This window comes from Eurosta solidaginis, chromosome 2 (genome assembly GCF_040869045.1).
Source record: "Eurosta solidaginis isolate ZX-2024a chromosome 2, ASM4086904v1, whole genome shotgun sequence".
In the NCBI taxonomy this organism is placed as follows: Eukaryota; Metazoa; Arthropoda; class Insecta; order Diptera; family Tephritidae; genus Eurosta; species Eurosta solidaginis.
This window is the reverse complement of record NC_090320.1, coordinates 236,905,960-236,926,926: the sequence shown is the minus strand read 5'-3', so window position 1 is coordinate 236,926,926 and position 20,967 is coordinate 236,905,960. Positions and strand designations below refer to the sequence as shown.

General features: G+C 36.9%; 1 protein-coding gene and 1 non-coding gene across 3 annotated transcripts in view; both read right to left on the bottom strand.

The window, feature by feature from the left end:
* Nucleotides 1–20,967, bottom strand: part of LOC137240714 (protein spaetzle 3-like) — a 392,427-nt gene that overhangs the window by 232,068 nt on the left and 139,392 nt on the right. The window lies entirely within an intron of this gene.
* TRNAG-GCC (transfer RNA glycine (anticodon GCC)) lies at nt 7,112–7,182 on the bottom strand. The gene has a single exon. It is a non-coding gene; the product is annotated as a tRNA-Gly (tRNA).

The window sequence follows — 20,967 nt, the reverse complement described above, 5'->3', positions numbered from 1 at the left end:
GCACAATGTTACGAAACTATATGCAAAAAATTGTTACCCCAGTCATGTTTCTGGAATTAAATTTTTCACGATTTATTATTTTTTTCGGTATTTTTCTTGTTTTATATTTTACATGTCTCGATACCTCCACATTTTATGACTTGTAAATAAACTAAATTATGTGTAAAGGCTATTTTAATTTTCTCTTTACTTTTTTTGTTATTTTTAATTACCATTTCATGGTAATATTTTTTATTTTGCTAATTTTACTATTCGTATTTCGCACCAACCTCCGACGCATATTAATTACTTAGTAGCCGATTTCTTATGGATTCCTTGTGTTGCGCTCTGTGAATTAATTTATTTAAAAACATTTTATATTTTAGTCACAAATCCAGATGCACATAAACGTATTTTTCTTAACCATTAACCAATTAAATGATATTTCATGGAAATAAATTCAGTGAAAACGTCGGACATGCGAAAGGTACAAATTGGTGACATAATAATTGAAAGAAGGAAGAAGACCAAACTAGCTTATTGAATCCATACACACATTTTGTATCTGTAACATTGTCAGTGCTATTAGTTTGCTATCGGCATTTTATAGAAGACTTATCGGTTTGTTATCGATGTAGGGTTCTTTTTATTTTTATTTAACTTTGTATTTTAGTTACTTTGAACTTTGTAATTTTTAAATGTATTATCAATATTTTAAATTTCAATATTGATTTTTCAATTTTCAAAAATTTTGGATTATAGTGAAAAATAAAAATAAAATAGACGCATACATTTAGGCGTATTAATAAAATATAGTTTAAAGTTTAAAACGTGGTTTCAAGGGGCGTTATACAACAAAATTACAATAATAAAATTGATCCCATTGCATTTTTTTCTAAAATACTTTCTCCAACTGAAATTAAGTATAGTGCTTTTGATAGGGAATTATTGGCGATTTATTTAAATATAAAACATTTTAGATATCTTTTGGAAGGACGACAATTTACAGTTTATACGGACTATAAACCTTTGACTACTGCTTTAAATTCAAAAACAGAACGAAGTCCTAGACAAACGAGACACTTGGAATTTATAGCACAATTTACTGATGACATACAATACATTAAAGGAGAATCCAATGTTGTAGCAGATACGCTATATAGAGCTTTTGAGGTTAATGCAATATATAATACAGAACTGAATTTTAAAATTTTACAAACTGAACAACAAAAAGATGATGACTTAAATCAACTTGTATCTGATTCTCAATATCTAAATTTAAAACTAATTAGTATTCCCATTTTAAATTTTAATATTTGGTGTAAAATTTCAGGAGAAACTCCTAGACAATTTGTACCGAGTAATTTGCGAAAGACAGTATTTGATATTTTACATGGAATAGCACATCCGGGTACAAGAGCTACACGACGGCTCATAGTTAAAAAATATTATTGGCCTAATATGAATAAGGATATTAATATTTGGTCAAAAGAGTGCCTTAATTGTCAAAAGTCTAAAGTTTATCGTCATACAAAATCCCCTATTGTCAAAATTCAAATTCCAAAGAATATATTTGAACACATTCATTTAGATATAGTTGGACCATTACCTATTTCAAAAGGACATCGCTATGTTTTAACGATTATTGAAAGATTTACCCGTTGGCCTGAGGCATATGCATTAAAAGATATTTCAGCATCTACAATTACAAATAAGTTTTTTAGAGAATATATTTCTCGGTTTGGAGTTCCGTTAAAGATAACAATTGATCAAGGAAGCCAATTTACATCGAAATTGTTTTCAGAGTTAACTAAATTACTTGGTAGTCACCAAATTACAACATCCGCATATCACCCTCAAGGAAATGGTATGGTTGAAAGGTTTCATAGACAATTAAAGACTACAATAATAGCTAGAGAGGACACAAATAATCGGTATGACGAGTTACCTGTCATATTACTTGGTTTGCGATCTATTTACAAAGAAGATATTTCGGCTACACCAGCGGAAATGATCGATACGAAAGAGAAATACCAATTAATAACCAATGTGTTAAAAATCTAACGGAAATGCTATTTTTGCTATAAAATTTATAAAATAATAAAGAATTTATATTTACAGCATTTGGCGAGTGAAATGTGCAACAGTATCCGCACCAATGATGTGGTGTATTTATATACCTACATAACAACTTTGTTAAATGCTTGCCAATGAATGACAGCTGTATAAACTACCCCAGTTTAATGGCAAGAAGTTGTAACGCTAATGCGAAAGGTGGCACTGTTAAGCACGAATGGTTAAAAATTAAGTTTCACACTAATAAATAATTCACGGAATTAACAAAGGTGAAAAGAGAGTCAAAGAGGCACCCTAGATCAGATAATCACCCCTATCGCGGAAGATTGTTCGCCTTCACTTCTTTTGTTCGGGTGAACTTTTTCCGCATATCGGCAATTTCGGGCGAACAAAAGTTCACTTCGAAACAGTTGATGCTTTATTGTGAATTGGCAGTGAACAAATAATTTACTTACAATTGTGTAAATTTTGTAACCAAGCATATATTTCCTTAAAATACAACGAAAATAGAAATAAAAAATGTTTAAAATAATGTTTAGTACTGCAATTAGGTTGGTATTGATTGAGCGCGAGGAGAATATAAATGTGAAAGCGATTCGGAGGCAATTAAGGGACAGTGCTAAATGATTCACTGTAAGCTAAAAATTACTATTTTCAGCACTTTTGAATAACAAGTTAATTTTTTTTTCAATTAGCTTTCGCCAAAATTACAGGCAAAACAAGCCGACATTCTAACATTTGCTAGATATTCTTACCAACTCCATTGAAGCAAAAATTTGGAGTTCCACCAATTGTAAAGCTGAGTACATGTCTTTGTTTTTTCGCATAGGGAAAAGGTGTTGGAAAGGACCATGAAGTGGGTCTTAGCCAATCTTGTTTCAGTGATGTGCCCAACATTTTGGAACCGTTGCTTTGTCCACAATGTATAACTTGGCCGAGGAATTTCACTTTTTTCCACTCAGTTTCCGATTGTGCATTATTTATTCATTTCTAATAATAAAAGTACTAGTAGGGGAGCCGACTGCATAAAACATGTTGCATGTTGTATTCAAATGAGACCAGTATAACTCATTTACTGGTACTTGGGGCAACCTCAAACCATGGACTTGCCAGATCCTAGCTTGGCAGGATCGTGGTAATTCGTCGATGAAAAGTCAATTTTCGGCGAAAATATGTTGCATAGTGTATTCAAATAATATGTTCAAATTGTGAAAGGTGGCAACGCCCCGACTACAAAAGTACCGACTTGCCACCTCCTATCCTGGAAGAAACCCTTGGCAAGTCGGTTCAAAGAAGGAGCAAATGCACCAAAATATGTTGCATAGTGTATTCAAATAAAATGTTCAAATTATAAAAGCTGACAACGCCCCGACCCCAAAAGTACCGACTTGCCACCTCCTATGTTAAATTTTTAAAAATAAAAATAAATGTAAGGCGCGATAACCTCCGAAGAAATCTAAGGCCGAGCTTCTCTTCAAATTTGCGTCGTGCTCCTCTTGATTTTCCCTACAAATTGGTCGGACGGGACCTACATGTTTTATACCGAGCCCGAACGACATCTGCAAGGCAGATGAGTCTTCACTGAGAGCTTTTCATGGCAGAAATTCTCCCCGAGCGCTTTCCAAACACTGCCGAGGGGCGACCCTGCTTAGAAAAATTTTCTTCTAATTGAAAAATCTTATTTCTAAAATTTTTTTGATGTTGCTTTGCCCGGGGTGTGAACCCATTTAAATCTGGTTCCCAGAGTTGTGAATAGGCGTAATTGAACAGGCCTTTCACTTGTGAATGAAGATCCCTGAAGGAGGCGAAATGTTGATTTTACATGATAAAGGCTGAGCGAGAGATAAACTACATTTCCTAAGAAAATAAGAGGAAATACCATCAAGGTAATTTTTACGTACAATGGAGATTAAGTTTGCGTAAGTACATGCCGTCGTTTGCCTAACCTCACGATACACCAATACTCACGGATCAAAGCATCGTTTGACCAACGCCAAAGCCGAAATACCAATAACGGAAAATGGAAGAGACAAAGCTCCAAAATTTTAAAAACATCGAGCAATTAAAGATATTGAAGGTGGAAAATACAAAACTGAAATTGAAAACGTCTGCATTGAAATTTACAGCGTCCTAGGGACATAGAGTTTGGAAAGGTCGAGCATGTTTTCCTGGATCGTATGTAGATCCATAAATCTTTGCAATTTGTCTTTAGCTCATACTCGTAGCGAAATATATGATTTTTTTTTTTTTTCAAAATAATTGATTATTTTCACAAAGCTGACGCCCTTTCTCTGAAGGTTATGAGTAGTGGGCATGCAAAAAGCTGGATTTCGGATTCGTGGCTGAAGAAAGACTTTGGTGGCAAGTGCTATCGTTCACCCATGTGAACACAAGTATCGCCGCTATCTGCATTAAGGCTAAATTTATTAATAAGTCATACATTTGCGGCCATGCGCCGATATAGGAGTAAGATGATGAGTTAAAAGACGTGATGAGGTAAAAGACGCATTCTATCAGCTCTGCCCCATGATAATAAAACCGTGCTAGGCGACTTTAACAACAAAGTGGAAAAGCTCCCTAATAAGGCTGATCGACTTCGCCTGATGTCAGACCCTAGCTGTCCCCCAATCGAAATAAACGCAATCAAATCCACCACGTTGTAATAGACCAACTGCACGCTTCCATTATTTTTGATGTGCGCACACCTCGAGGACATAGACTCCGATCAATATGTCGTCGCAGCCAATTAGGCGCTCTGCGCGACTAAAAGCTAGACGTCAAACGGCTGCAATCGCAACAGACTGCTGCAAATTTCACCAAAAAATTCGGCGACAAAGTTTAAGCCCATGGCAAACTACTGTTAGAACGAAAACGATGACAACCAATGCCTAGAGAGAAATGAGATTATGGAGGAAATATTTTGCTAAGGTCTTAAATAGAGACAGCGATGTATCACCCAGGGAAAATGATGGATCAGAGACCGCAATTGTTGGTATTGTTGTTACCCACATGGCCCTTCGAAACTGAATAAGGTTTCAGACCCCCGCCCTGCTCACTATCTAACTTGAGGCTGGAAAAATTATGCTACCTGCGTAATTTAAGTATTCTGGAAGAATATTTTATAAGAGCGTGCGTTTATCGAGACATTGATATCATCGGCATAAACATCCGCACCTTAATGCCAGTTTTCTTTAAAAAAGAAGCGGGAACGTCTGGTTTCATGATGAACAAGGAAAACACGAAGTACCTGCTGTCATTAAGCAAAGAGTAAGCTCATTCGGGTCTTGGAAGTCATAATTTCGAAATAGGAAAAAATTTTGTTTTTCAGGGAACCTCAAAATACGCGTAAACATCAATGACAGCCTACCAACCCGGCGAATAATTATCTTCTCCACAAATACCACTTGAGACTGAGTTCTGAAGTGTTCTGCTCTCTCTCGGCAAAGAAAAGCATGGAGATCAAGTGACACGGCTTTGGGAGGTGAGATTTAAGTGGATAGATTTAATAAACACCTCACATAGACTGAATGTATTAACAGAATTCGTGTGGGGTCCAAACGTAAAACCCCCAATCAGGTAACAGGACTTGAGTTAAAGAACAACTATATTCTTCTCGAATGCTAAAAATTTTCTAGGCCCTTGCTTAATAGCTGCCCCGAAATCTGGCAAATTTGCCGTCCCTAGCAGCTGGAGCTTTGACTTGGCACGACACGAACTCAGAGCGTGCTGAAATGGTTCTTCCTGCAGCTAGTTCTTTTTAAATCTGCTGTTACTGAGAAGGCCTAACTTATAAGATGATATTCTGCCCACGCCTTTCCTGCTTAATGGATCATATGTCTCCCGGGATTATTAAGTAGATTAATTGAGATCCTTTGCCAACTCAGTGGCCTTTTCGTTACCTTTTATCCCTTTATAGCCGGGAACACGGTATGGATGTATGGCCTCCGGCCTGAGCACAGTCTCTGTTGTTGTTGTTGTAGCATAAGCACACACCCCGAAGGCCTTAGGGAGTATTAGCGATGCTGATGGCCCCTTGCCGGATGCAGATCTGGTACGTTCCGGTAACAAGCACCGCTAAGGTACTAACTCGACCATATCGGGAACGATTTGGTATGACCACATGAAGTCTTCTAGGCCTTATCGCCCTCACACCTCTAGATCCATGAGGAACTTGGGATAGGCAGAGCCTTGGCCGTTAAAGAAACAGGATTCGCCACGGATAGGTGAGGTTGACAATTTGGTTGGATAAGTTATATATTGCGCTGGCAACCCCTTGTAAGGGTTGCGCTACACAACCCCTTGAATCAATTTGGTTTTGTAGTCGCCTCTTACGTCAGGTATACCTGCCGCGGGTATATTCTAAAACCCTTAACCATCTTCTTTGAATTCCAGGAGACTTTTTGATGTAGTACTATGTGAGATGATTGCTTTGATCGCCGCCTGACTATCAATATATCGACGCAACTGCAGCTTAAGCCCGCTTCCTCCAGAACCGCGACGACTTTCATTAAGGCTAGAATATTCGCTCGAAAGACAGTGCAGTGTAGCAGCCTGTAGAATGTACTAATTTCTGGATCGACACAGTAAAGAGCAGACGCAACCTCTTCCGTTAATTTGGAACCATTTGTTTACACGTACTCGGCTTTGGGAGAGTTTCAGAGAAAATTTCGAATACCACAGAAAATGCAATGATGGACAGTATGAGCTCTACAAATCAAGACCCAGCGGCTGCGTTGGCTAGGCTATGTTGTGCGAATGGAAGAAGATAATTCAGAAGATATTTTTATCGGAATTTTCGATTAAGCAGACCAAGGACCAAGTGCAAAGTGATATAAGTTTCCTTGGACCCTTCAATAATAGAATTAAATAACTGTCGGTTTTGTGTCGGCCAAACCCAAGCGTCAAAAAAGTAGTAAATATTTCGACTCTGGTGAACTCCGACACTCGACAATACGAGCTAAAAAGAGATCAAATCGAAGAAATAGCATTAACCAGAACATATTACTTAGTATCCTGTATAAAGTAAAAATCCCAAAAAAACGTAGCTGCCATTGCATGCATCGGCCGGGAATCGAACCCGGGCCACCCGCGTGGCAGGCGAACATTCTACCACTGAACCACCGATGCTTACTTTCAATATTAATTTTTATTAAAATCTTAAATGTGAAATTAAATTGAAAAAAAAAGCACGAACAAATGAGAAAAATATTTCCTAAAACAAACTTTCTTTGAAACGAGGAGAATTTCTTTTAGTGAGTAAGAATATATATTTTTTTTTTATAAAATTTTTCATTAATTTGAGGGAAAATTTTTTCAATCATTTTTATTTTATCCCAATAAAACTTGCAACTATTGTTTGAGTAGTCCCGGCATATTCCTTTGAGAGTATGAGAACCTTCGCTTCGCTCTCTAAACTAAAAATATTTTCTGGGCGGCATGTAATAAATAATATAAATATAGTTTAAAAAACTAATAAAATATTTAAAAAAAATTTAAGTTAAACGGTTTTATTGAAAACAATACTCACATTAAATAACAATAATACTAAAAGCTATAAAATAATAACGTAGGTCCTAGGTACTAGTCATCACACTCCTCTGAAATCTAGTGCGTTGATCATACAATTAAATAATAATAGTTATAAGTAAGACCAACTGAACCTTAATCAGGTTATGCTACGCCTCACATTTTTAGAAATTTCGCCACCTAGCAACGATTTTTTTTCATATGTCGCTTTCTACTCATGTATGTATGTATTATGTTGCCAAATCGGACCACAAATACGATTTTTTGAAATATTTCGATCCATGCGCCACCTATCGGAGATTTTTCTTGTTATTGCATTGTCATCGGGTTCTGAACTATATTCCAAGTTTCAAGCTTGTAGCTTATCGGGAAGTTACTTAAATTTTAATTACAATAATCTTTCACAACGACCGGCCGACCTGTCAAGTCAGGCTAAATAAAACCGTTTAATAAAAACACGCAAATATGGTGCCGCTCGATGATATTGATAGCCCCGTAGCACAGAGGTTCGTGCCTCCGCTATTAAGCACAACTCGTTTTGTAGCGAGTTATTTAACCACTGCAATAATTGATGCTGGATGGGTCAAACACTCCTTTGCGCGCCTATTCTAGAGAGTTACAAACAAGCAAAAATACAAGTGAAGCTAAGTTTTCTTTTACTCCCCGAGAACAATGAAATAGTTTTTCCTAATAATTGAGGGGATGTGTGGAATAACGGTATAAATCAAGAATCAACTTTTTGAAAAAAGTGAAAAAAACTTAACAATGCAGGTAAAAATAAATTTATAATAATCCTACTTGGTAGGATTTTAGATAGTATGATTCTTTGATAAGAAAAAGTAACAAATTTTATATATACATAATTTTATTAGAAAATGGATGATTTCTTTTTTATTTTTGAGTTATACCCTTATTCCATAGATCGAGTATCAAATATTTTGATTGAAATACTTTATTAAACAAAATAGTAGATATATTAATAACCATTGTTAAATACATTATATTCCATTATTTAGATGTGCCTATAACTATTTGTTATTTCCTTTTGTTATTTTTAGCAATCTTTTTTACTACTTTTATCATTTTTAAACTTTTTCTATTTTTAACAATGGGGTTCTCTGTCTGCTTAGTCGTTTTTGAAACCATTTCAATTCTTTTATTTTACAGTTCTTTCTGGTCTACGACATTGAATATATTTTCATACCATTTCGATGCTTCATTACTGCAAAATTTTATTAGAGAGTTATACCGTTTTTCCATAAATGAAGTTAATATCTTTGTTAAATATCACTATTATTTTCTAAGATTAATATGGTATGTGTATGTAATCGTGCTCTTTTTATTTAGTTGATGTATGGAAAAACGGTGTAACTCGACTTATACCATTATTCCACATATCCCCACAATTTTGCATTGATCCCAAACAAGAGCTCTCCAAGAAAACCTTTCAAAAGAATAAAATCGTAAGCTTTCCTTAATACCGCAATGAACGTGGCTAGAATACGTTAAAATGGATATATAACGCCTAATACCAATATATGTAATATGTTACATCTTTTTATACAGAAAGAGAGGAGAGCAATCCCGTACTAGCAATAGGTCCTCCCTCACTATTCAACCTTAATTTTTTACTTAATTGGTATTTAACCGCTAAACGGTTTCGGCCGGCTAACAAGTCACGCCTGTCGCTTCTTCGCTGGTCTAACTGGCACCAATTGGTACAACCAAGGTCATTTAAATCGTTTTGCAGATGGTCCTGCCTCCCTCCGTAGGCGGGTTCCGATATTATTATTATTATTAGGTCTGGAAGCATTGCGACCTTTGTGTAGATTATTGTGCATGACCTTTCAGCCTAATTTTGTATGCGGGGGCTTTTGATGTTTCTAAGCACCTCTTCAGGCTTTTTACTCCATATTACATAGGGATTAAGAGTCAAACCACCTGCCTTGCCAGAGTGACGGTGACAATGTGAACCGGCGTTTCATCCTTCAGCTCACAGAAACGACAAATATGAGTATCGGATAGATTTAACTTACTTAGGTGATATCGTAGACCACAGTGCGCCGTATAGTAACCAATGAGAGTTCGTAGGTCCACTATGTTTAGATTAATGAGTGTGACTGATACTTTCGTTGCTAGATTATCATTATGGATTTCAATGCAGTCATCCACTAGCTTAGATGTAACTGAGTAGGATTGCAAGGCACGCAGGGCCGCCTGGCTGTCTCTCCGTAGGCACTCTCTGCCGCAAACTTCTATTGCATGGATTTCTGCCTGAAATATTGTGGGGTAGCATCCCATTGGTATAGATTTCTTGAAGTTCGGCCCGTAGATGCCGGCCAGCTCCTGTTCTTCCGTAAACGAATTTCGATCCTTCCGTGAACCAGAGCTCTGAGTAAGGGTCATTATAAGGATTTCCTGTTTCCCAGTGGGTTCTGTCCACAATGGACACTTCAAATGGATTTTGCGCCATACATATATCATGACGTGTATAATAAGTGACTTATAAAGCATGATTTTCGTTCGCCGAAGACTTTTACTTGCCTCAGTACTAATTTCAAAGTAACATTATTGGTAAGAGTGATTCGTTTCTGGATTTCAAGGCTGACGTTGTTGCTTGTGTTAATGCTGGAATTTAATCTATTTAGAAGCACAGATATGTGTTTCCTCCATAATCTAAGCATTCTCTGGATATTGGTTGCCAGGTCACCGTTTTCGGGCCAAAAACATCTTCTTTGTCCCCCGTGACGTTAACCCCATGCACTCATAAAATGCGTCCTTCTCCTCATCGTCTTTTTCTCACGTCGGTGCATGGGTGCACACGAATGAAATATTAATAAATTTAGATTTTATGCGGATAGCGGCGAAACGTTCGTCCACGTGCGTGAACGATAGTACTTGTCGACGAAGTCTCTCTCCCACCACGAATCCGACGCAGAAACGCTTATTTGGTCACTACAGTAAATGTCATAATTTTGACTGTTTATTTCTTTGGCTCGTTCATCGCAATTCATGGATGACGGTGATGTTAGCCTTTGCCTTTACGAGGACTTGAATCACCTGGGCATCTAAACCAAATTATTGTCCTTTTAACGTTTGCATTGTCCTTTAAATGTTTGCATTGGTCTATTACATTAGTCTTTTCATTGTAGTGTGGTTTTACATGACGGGTTCCACGCTCGGTGCACAACCCGTTCAGCGGGGATGAAACAGCTCAAGAATATTTGATCCGAGTACATGTCAAACTGTCTAACCGGAGGGGCATTTCACATCATTCCGTACACCGCATCCTTCAAAGCAACAATTTCCGTTTGGAAGTCAATACTGCGATCATTCAGCTTAGACTTGTGGCTTACCTAGAGCTCAGTGCATTCATAAACCAGTTAACTATTCAGTCCACTGTTCCACATGAATAACTGAGATGGAGTTTGCTCACTTGTTACTTCACAATAGTCTGTCCTGTCTGGGATAAAGGATAAGAGGGTAAGAATGATAAAAAGCCTATAGTCCATACCACGAGATCTGTTAACGATCGGCCCGCCGCTGATATCAACCAACACAACCGTAATCGAGACTAACCTATACATCTTTTACGATTGGTTGCTGATCTGATCTGAGCCCAAGTAGCGCGCTGGACGCCATTTTGATGCACATTTCTCGTAGAACCAATGAACCTGCTGATATATTTTACAGATCTTTTGGCTACTTCCTTAAGTTTTAGCAGTATATATAGTGTGTAACTGCCCATAGTTAGAAAACTAGTGTGTGCTAGAGCTGGGAATCTGCACAGGTAGTGCGCGACTGTTTCCTGCAAATGCTATTAAAAGGGATCCCCATTCTCTCAGCATGCACGCCAAGCGGCCATTGACCTTTGATTTCGGCAGTGATCATACAAATTTCTTTCCTTGACCTATTTAGTAGGTCCTTACTTTCGTAATTCGGCCATGTTTGCTGGTTTATCTTGCAGGTGTCCGAGGAGTACCAGTTGGAGACTGCTAGCTCTTTAAATCTGCTACAAGTGTTTCATTTGATTGAAGTAAGTGGACGACTGATCTCGACCGCCCCACAGCCTCCAGTAGTGCCCTGCCTTTTGGAAGTTCGCCTGTGTGCTCGTTTCCCTCCATGTTCGTGTGAACCTAGTTTCCAAAAACTTGACTGATTATTTCCAAGTTAAAGTTGAAAGGTGCAGTTTAATCTTTGTCATAACTCAGCTCATTTGTTTCTTTTTGTAACTCCAACAGGAAGCAAAATTCCTAATTTATTACTTCCTCATTGTTTTTGCCTTCATTATTGCCTTGACTGTTTTAAACGGTTTTATTTAGCTTGACTTGACAGGTCATTGTGAATGAATTTTGTAATTAAATTTAAGTAAGTTACCGATAAGCTACAAGCTTGAAACTTGGAATCTAGGTCAGAACGCGATGAAAATGCAATAGTAAGATAAAAAAACTCCGATAGGTGGCGTAAGGATCGAAATATTTCAAAATATCGTATTTGTGGTCCGATTGGGCTCATATTTGGAACACATAATACATACAGGAATAGAATGCGACCTATGAAAAAATTGCCGCTAGGTGGCGCAAAGATCGAGGTATTCAAAAAAATCGTATTTCTTTTCCGATTTGACTCATATTTGGAACACATAATCGCTCAGACCATACCAGTGAGGTAGAAAGTATATTTATTGAAATAGGCGATGCTCGGACTAAGTGTTTTGTGGCTTGTATATACAACCCCAATAGGTCAAATGACTTAACATGCTTATTTATTAAACTCTCTGAATATGCAATAAATTATGAACATGTCATCATCTGCGGTGACTTTAATATTGATATCCTTAATAATGATTCCCGCAGTAAAAACCTTTAAGGTAACTTTCAGGCAAATGATCTGTGCATTGTGAACACATTCGCGACCCGTTTTTCTCCAAATAGCAAGGCAAGTTTACTCGATTTAATATGTGTTAACGATGCCAATAACATAAATCATATTGACCAATTCCCCGTGGATGTTATTTCTGACCACGAAATGTTATTTTTATCGTATGATCTGAAATTCAACGTAAAAGAGCCCGACTTTGAATTGACCTATAGGAACTATAATGCTGTAAACCTAGATAAGCTAAGTAATGAGGCTGCTTTTCTTGACTGGAATGGATGCTTTTCCTTCTCCAAGTTAGACGAAAAGTTGGAATATTTTAATAGCCTTGTCAATCACCTTTTTAATAGATATGTTCCTCTAAAAACCGTTAAAATCCAAGGTCATAAAAAACCATGGTTCTCAAATGAAATTCTGAAGCTTTTAAGAAAACGTGAGAAAGCTTACAGAGAATGGAAGCAATTTCCATATGAAAACAAATGGGAAGCCTATCGTCTTTTGCGCAATCAAGCTACCTTATGTATCCGGAATGCTAAGGTGGCATATTTGAATAATAAATTTAATGCAAATTTGCCTCCAAAAATGCTATGGAAGAATCTTCGTACTGTTGGAGTAGCCAAAAAAGATAATATTCAATGCAAATTTGACCCTAATGTCATGAACTCACACTTCCTGAATGGTAATATAAGCGATACCAGTGTAAATTATAATGATGATCATAACACCAGTTATGAACACAGTAAGATGGGTAGTATAGGCAGAAGAACAAATATTGATATTGATGTTTTTGACTTCTCAGTTGTAACCGAAAGTGATGTCTTGGATGCTATATTTGACGTTAAGTCTAACGCCGTTGGAGTTGATGGCATCAGTATACGATTTATTAAACTTATACTTCCATTTGTTATAGCTTCACTAACACATATTTTTAACTTTTCAATTATGTCCGGTGGGTTCCAAGTCAATGGAAAATAGCTAATGTTATCCCTATTCCTAAAGTTAAGTCTCCATGTTCTTCCAAAGAATTTAGACCAATTAGCCTGTTGCCAGCCTTGTCTAAGGTTTATGAGAAGCTATTAGCTAAGCAGATAATTGATTATATATATAAGAATGACTTACTATCTGAGGACCAGTCGGGATTCAGGAGAGGACATGGTTGCGCTACTGCCATGCTTAAGATTCTTGAAGACATACGCCCTGCCTATGACCGTAATGAGCTTACAGTACTTGTACTTTTAGATTTCTCACGAGCTTTTGACACAGTTGACTTCAGAATACTTCTTCATAAGCTGGAAATAAACTATAACTTCAGCTCTTATGCTATAAAGCTAATCCAAAACTACCTCACAGCTCGATTTCAGCAAGTTCAATGCGGTGATAATGTCTCAAACTTAAAGCTTATAACATCTGGTGTTCCACAAGGATCTATTTTGGGTCCAATATTGTTTGCACTTTTTATTAACGACATAGTTCCTTGTTGCCAAAATGCCAAAATACATCTCTATGCGGATTACATACAAATATACTTGTCACGCCCTATTGGGCTTACCGAAAACTTGTTCGTCAGGCTGAATGAAGACTTATCACGCATAGGAAATTGGGCTCACAGAAATAAGTTATATATGAATGCAACGAAATCTAAGGCGTTAGCAATATCAAGCGCAACATGTGACTTGAACAGCCTTCCTGAAGTTATACTTAATGAAGACAAAATATTACTCCATGACGTGGTCACCAATTTAGGCTTCAGAATTAACTCTAAATTAACTTGTGTGGACCATGTTAACCTTATGGTCGGTAAAATATATAATACCCTTCGAAATTTGTACAGAACTGCCTATTTACTACCACGTGAAACAAAAATGAAGCTGGTCAAATCTCTTATAATTCCTCAAATTTCTTATGGGGAACTTATATACGGTAATCTTGATTCGTCTTCAAATAATAAATTGCAGCTTGCTTTAAACAATGCTGCCCGTTTCGTTTTTTCTAAAAAGAAATTTGATCATATCTCTTTATATGCCGTACAAATTCTCGGAAGTAATGTTAATAACTTCTTAAAACTTAGAAATCTATGCTTCTTGCATAAGCTACTTCATTCCAAAAATCCCTCTTACTTATTTGAAAAACTAAATTTGTGTCAGTCCACTCGGACCCTAAATCTATTGGTCCCTAAGTTTAAATATACAACATCCTCAAAACTGTTCTTTGTCAGTACAATCTGTCTATGGAACTCACTTCCCTCCAAAACAAAAACTATTAAAAAAGCAGGATGTTTCAAACTAGCAGCATTTTCTTTTCTTAACTCTTAAGTTACTCTAAATCTTTAAAGTTTTAAGTGAATGTTTGATAATATATACTATTGAAAATTTGTATGTATTTAACTTTTCTGTTTTTATATATGCTTTGTTATATCTTTAGATGAACAAATAAATTTCTTTTTGTAACATTTAGGTATGTATAATTACTTAATCGGATTGATGTACTGCCTAAAAGACGTAAGTCTTCCTGGTACAAACACTTAATAAATAAAAAAATAAATAAATAAATAATACATACATGAATAGAAAGCAACCTATGAAAAGAAATCGCCGCTAGGTGGCGCAGCATTCGAGATATTCAACAAAATCGTATTTGTGCTCCGATTAGGCTCATATTTGGAACACATATTACATACAGAAATAGAAATCGCTTTATTGAAAAAAAAATCCCGCTACGTGCGGCAAGGATCAAATATTAAAAAATACTCGTATTTGTGGTCAGATTTGTCTCATATTTGGAACAAATATTACATTCAGTCCGGTAGAAGTGACATCAAAATACTTTGGAGTTCGAGGAGGGACAAGCATACGTGGCGCCGAGTCGAGTAAAGTCTTTGGAAGGATTATGTATTGAGGACTTAGATTGTAACAAATTGTCAGGAAAGGGTCCTTGTAATAAAGAGCCACTAAATGAACTAAATAGAATAAGAAATAATAGGCAATTAAATAAAGTTAAACGGTTTTATTGAAAACAATACTTACATTAAGTAATAATAATATCAAAAGCTAGAAAATAATTAGGTAGGTCCTAGGTACTACTCATCACACTCCTCATCAATCTAGGGCGTTGATTATGCAATTAAATAAAAGCGTTGAGCGCGTGATACGTTACCTTCATCACAACTATAGTCTTGACAATAACCGTAAACCATACGCTCAAAATGACAGTGCTGGATCTAACCAACAACCCTTTATCTTGCGTAGAAACAATTAAAACTCTTGCCTTTGTCACTATATCGGTCTTCGCCTTCCCTTTACCATTAATGCCTCCATAATTAGGATCTTTTTAGGAAAGCCGTATCTCAGAATGTGCTTCAAGGAGGCCCTATTCGGTTGAAGAACGCCCTGACTCCGAATGTTTTTCAATCACCTCAAACTGTTTGGAATTTATGCCCCAGCTATTTTTGAAAGCAATTCTGAGATTAGCCATTTTTTAATCAAATTCTCCAATATGGATGCAATGCAGGTATGCAAACCACCTAAAAAAAGCAAAGGGTTTCGGTTATATACCGATATAACCGCTTCGGAGATAGTAGCGGATTTACAAAGATATAAATACAAAAGAGCGGCCATCGTAGTATGGTGGCAGTGTGGTGGATTCAAGTTCCGCGCAAAGCAACATCGAAACCGGTAGTGCTTTGGGAAATATTCCGAGTGTCTTTCTGTCATGAAAGGTAAAATTCATCTGCCTTTCAGATGCTGTTGGGAGTCGGCATAAAAAATGTAGGTCAGGACCTTTCGCCAATTTGTAGGAAAAAATTTAAAGGGAAGCTCTTAAATCTCCCGGGAGGTAGATCCCACCAAGTAATTTTTTGTATACCTTTCATGACAATGAAATGGTATAATAAGCTTGGTCCGAAATCGAAAGATGACAGTCCTTAAATGATAAAAGATAGACCCATCAATAACTAGCTGAAATTATCAGGAGCTGAGTTTGTTTAGCCATGTCTGTCTGGCTATACAAGGAAATATTTTTGGACACCGGTGTCGCATATGCGTGAAAGGGTTAAATATACGGTCATATTGTACACGTATCACTTAACTTATGTGAACTCAATACCACAATTCAGCTGTACAAATATAGAAACGAACAATTAAGCACAATTAAATTTTCCTTTGAAAAATAATCTGTGGAAACAAACTTATGATAACTTATACAAGGAAGTAAATTTAGGCCGAACTTCTCTTCGAATTTGCGTCTTGCTCCCTTTTGAATTTCGCTACTTTATAATTTTAAATCCCAAAATTCTTTTAGAAGAGCTATTGTTAAAGTTTTTTAGTCAAAATTCAACAAGACTATGTCTGTATTAAAGGAAAAATTACCTTCTATTTTTTGGTCCATTTATATAAAGGTAGTCCTTAAAATTTTTTTATCATCTTTTTATTTTTAATTTTTTAGTATTGCCTACAAAAAGGCAATTGCAACTTTGATTAGTAATTTAAGTAATTCCTAACGCCGTTCTTTGGAGTTGCTCGGACGTACTACGTCTATATCTATATTCGGCTTAGGTGACTGTAGAAAGATGTATGGGTGCTACTTATAAATCGGTGAAATATTATAGCTGTTCGATGTTCTTGATATTGGTGGAACGGGTGAGTTGGACAAAGAGGATGAATGTATTGAATGATTCTTGTTGGCGATTATTCTCATAAGTGGCGAGGCCGGATAGTGCAAAGCAATCGTTGCTGGTGAATATGTTCACAATTGTTGAGGAAGTAAGTTCAACACAATTGATGATGTGGTGAATTTTCATTGCTGGTGAATGTGCATCATAACAAGAGAATTCCACCTAGTATGTCAGCTACTTAATTGGCACCGCTGAAAATTGTGGTGAAATTCGCATACGCCTGAAAGTCTAAAAGAATCGTGGTGAAAGTCGCGTACGCCTAAAAGTATGCAAGGACGTGCATTGAATTGGGTTTTCAACGAGGTGGAATTCTACAACGCCTGCAACACTCAGGAGGCTAGCCATGAAAGTATGGCCTAATCTTCTAAATAGTTCGACTTGTGCGTTACGTAGCTCAAATTTTTATACTCAGTTGAGAAGAGCTCACAGAGTATATTAAGTTTGATTGGATAACGGTTGGTTGTACATATATAAAGGAATCGAGATAGATATAGACTTCCATATATCAAAATAATCAGGATCGAAAAAAAATTTGATTGAGCCATGTCCGTCCGTCCGTCCGTTAACATGATAACTTGAGTAAATTTTGAGGTATCTTGATGAAATTTGGTATGTAGGTTCCTGAGCACTCATCTCAGATCGCTATTTAAAATGAACGATATCGGACTATAACCACGCCCACTTTTTCGATATCGAAAATTTCGAAAAACCGAAAAAGTGCGATAATTCATTACAAAAGACCGATAAAGCGACGAAACTTGGTAGATGAGTTGAACTTATGACGCAAAATAGAAAATTAGTAAAATTTTGGACAATGGGCGTGGCACCGCCCACTTTTAAAAGAAGGTAGTTTAAAACTTTTGCAAGCTGTAATTTGGCAGTCGTTGAAGATATCATGATGAAATTTGGCAGGAACGTTACTCTTATTACTATATGTACGCTTAATAAAAATTAGCAAAATCGGAGAAGGACCACGCCCACTTTTAAAAAAATTTTTTTTTTAAAGTAAAATTTTAACAAAAAATTTAATATCTTTACAGTATATAAGTAAATTATGTCAAGATTCAACTCCAGTAATGATATGGTGCAACAAAATACAAAAATAAAAGAAAATTTCAAAATGGGCGTGGCTCCACCCTTTTTCATTTAATTTGTCTAGGATACTTTTAACGCCATAAGTCGAACAAAAATTAACCAATCCTTTTGAAATTTGGTAGGGGCATAGATTTTATGGCGTTAACTGTTTTCTGTGAAAATGGGCGAAATCGGTTGATGTCGCGCCCAGTTTTTATACACAGTCGTCCGTCTGTCCTTCCGCATGGCCGTTAACACGATAACTTGAGCAAAAATCGATATATCTTTACTAAACTCAGTTCACGTACTTATCTGAACTCACTTTATCTTGGTATGAAAAATGAACGAAATCCGACTATGACCACGCCCACTTTTTCGATATCGAAAATTACGAAAAATGAAAAAAATGCCATAATTCTATACCAAATACGAAAAAGGGATGAAATATGGCAAGGTAATTGGATTGTTTTATTGACGCGAAATATAACTTTAGAAAAAACTTTATAAAATGGTTGTGACACCTACCATATTAAGTAGAAGAAAATGAAAAAGTTCTGCAGGGCGAAATAAAAAACCCTTAAAATCTTGGCAGGTATTACATATATAAATAAATTAGCGGTATCCAACAGATGATGTTCTGGGTCACCCTGGTCCACATTTTGGTCGATATCTGGAAAACGATTTCACATATACAACTACCAGCATTCCCTTTTAAAACTCTCATTAATACCTTTAATTTGATACCCATATCGTACAAACTCATTCTAGAGTCACCCCGGTCCACCTTTATGGCGATATTTCGAAAAGGCGAACACCTATAGAACGAATGCCCACTGCCTTTTAAAATACTTATTAACACCTTTCATTTGATACCCATATCGTACAAACAAAGTCTAGAGTCACCCCTGGTCCAGAAAGGCCCACTCCCTCTTAAAATACTCATTAACTCCTTTCGTTTGATACCCATATTGCACAAACGAATTCTAGAGTCACCCCTGGCCCACCTTTATGGCGATATCTCGAAACGGCGTCCACCTATGGAACTAAGGATTACTCCCTTTTAAAATACTCATTAACACCTTTCAATTGATACCCATATCGTACAAACGCATTCTAGAGTCACACCTGGTCCATCTTTATGGCGATGTCTCGAAAAGGCGTCCACCTATAGAACTAAGGCCCACTCCCTCTTAAAATACTCATTAACTCCTTTCGTTTGATACCCATATTGCACAAACGAATTCTAGAGTCACCCCTGGTCCACCTTTATGGCGATATCTCGAAAAGGGGTCCACCTATAGAACTAAGCCCCACGCCCTTTTAAAATAATCATTAACACCTTTCATTTGATACCCATATCATACAAACAAATTCTAAAGTCACCCTGGTCCACCTTTATGGCGATATCTCGAAAAGGCGAACACCTATAAAACGAAGGCCCACTCCATTTAAAAATACTCATTAACACCTTTCATTTGATACCCATATCGTACAAACAAAGTCTAGAGTCACCCCTGGTCCACCTTTATGGCGATACCTCGAAAATGCGTCCACCTATAGAACTAAGGCCCACTCCCTCTTAAAATACTCATTAACTCCTTTCGTTTGATACCCATATTGCACAAACGAATTCTAGAGTCACCCCTGGCCCACCTTTATGGCGATATCTCGAAACGGCGTCCACCTATAGAACTAAGGCCCACTCCCTTTTAAAATACTCAATAACACCTTTCGTTTGATGCCCATATTGTGCAAACAAATTCTAGGGTCACCCCTGGTCCACCTTTATGGCGATATCTCGACCGGCGTCCACCTATGGAACTAAGGATTACTCCCTTTTAAAATGCTCATTAACACCTTTCATTTGATACCTATATCGTACAAACGCATTCTAGAGTCACCCCTGGTCCATCTTTACGGCGATATCTCGAAAAGGCGTCCGTCTATAGAACTTAAGTCCACGCCCTTTTAAAATACTCATTAATACCTTTCATTTGATACCCATATCGTACAAACGCATTCTAGAGTCAACCCTGATCCACCTTTATGGCTATATCCCTAAATGGCGTCCACCTATAGAACTATGGCCCACTCCCTCATAAAATACTCTTTAATGCCTTTCATTTGATACACATGTCATACAAACACATTCCAGGGTTTCCCTCGGTTCATTTTTCTACATGGTTATTTTCCCTTATGTTGTCACCATAGCTCTCAACTGAGTATGTAATGTTCGGTTACACCCGAACTTAACCTTCCTTACTTGTTTGATCAAATATTGCACTGTCGCCGAGTTTGAAACTATATTTCAGGTTCAAGTCTCTAGATATCCAGAAAGTTATTTAAAAATCGATTGAAAGATTCCCAACTTAAAATAAGTTTTCCCAATATCTTGATCCATGAGCCACCTAGCGGAATTTTTTTGATAAAATATTGCATTGTCACCGGGTTCTGACTTACGGCCCAAGTTTCGTGTCTCTAGCTCATCGGGAAGTTACTCGAAAATCGATCGCAAGATTCCATCCGTTTTTTTCAAGGATTTGCAGTTATCTTGACTAGCACGCGATCTAGCGGAACTTTGTTTTCTATAAACTGTATTGTCAACAGGCCTCTAACTAAGTGCCATGTTTCAAGTCTCTAGGTAACCGGGAAGTTAGTTAATAATGGATTGAAAGATTCCCAAATTAAAATTTGTTCTCTTACTATCTCCATCCGCGTGCCGCCTAGCGATTTTTTTTTGATCAAATGTCGCATTGTCACCGGGT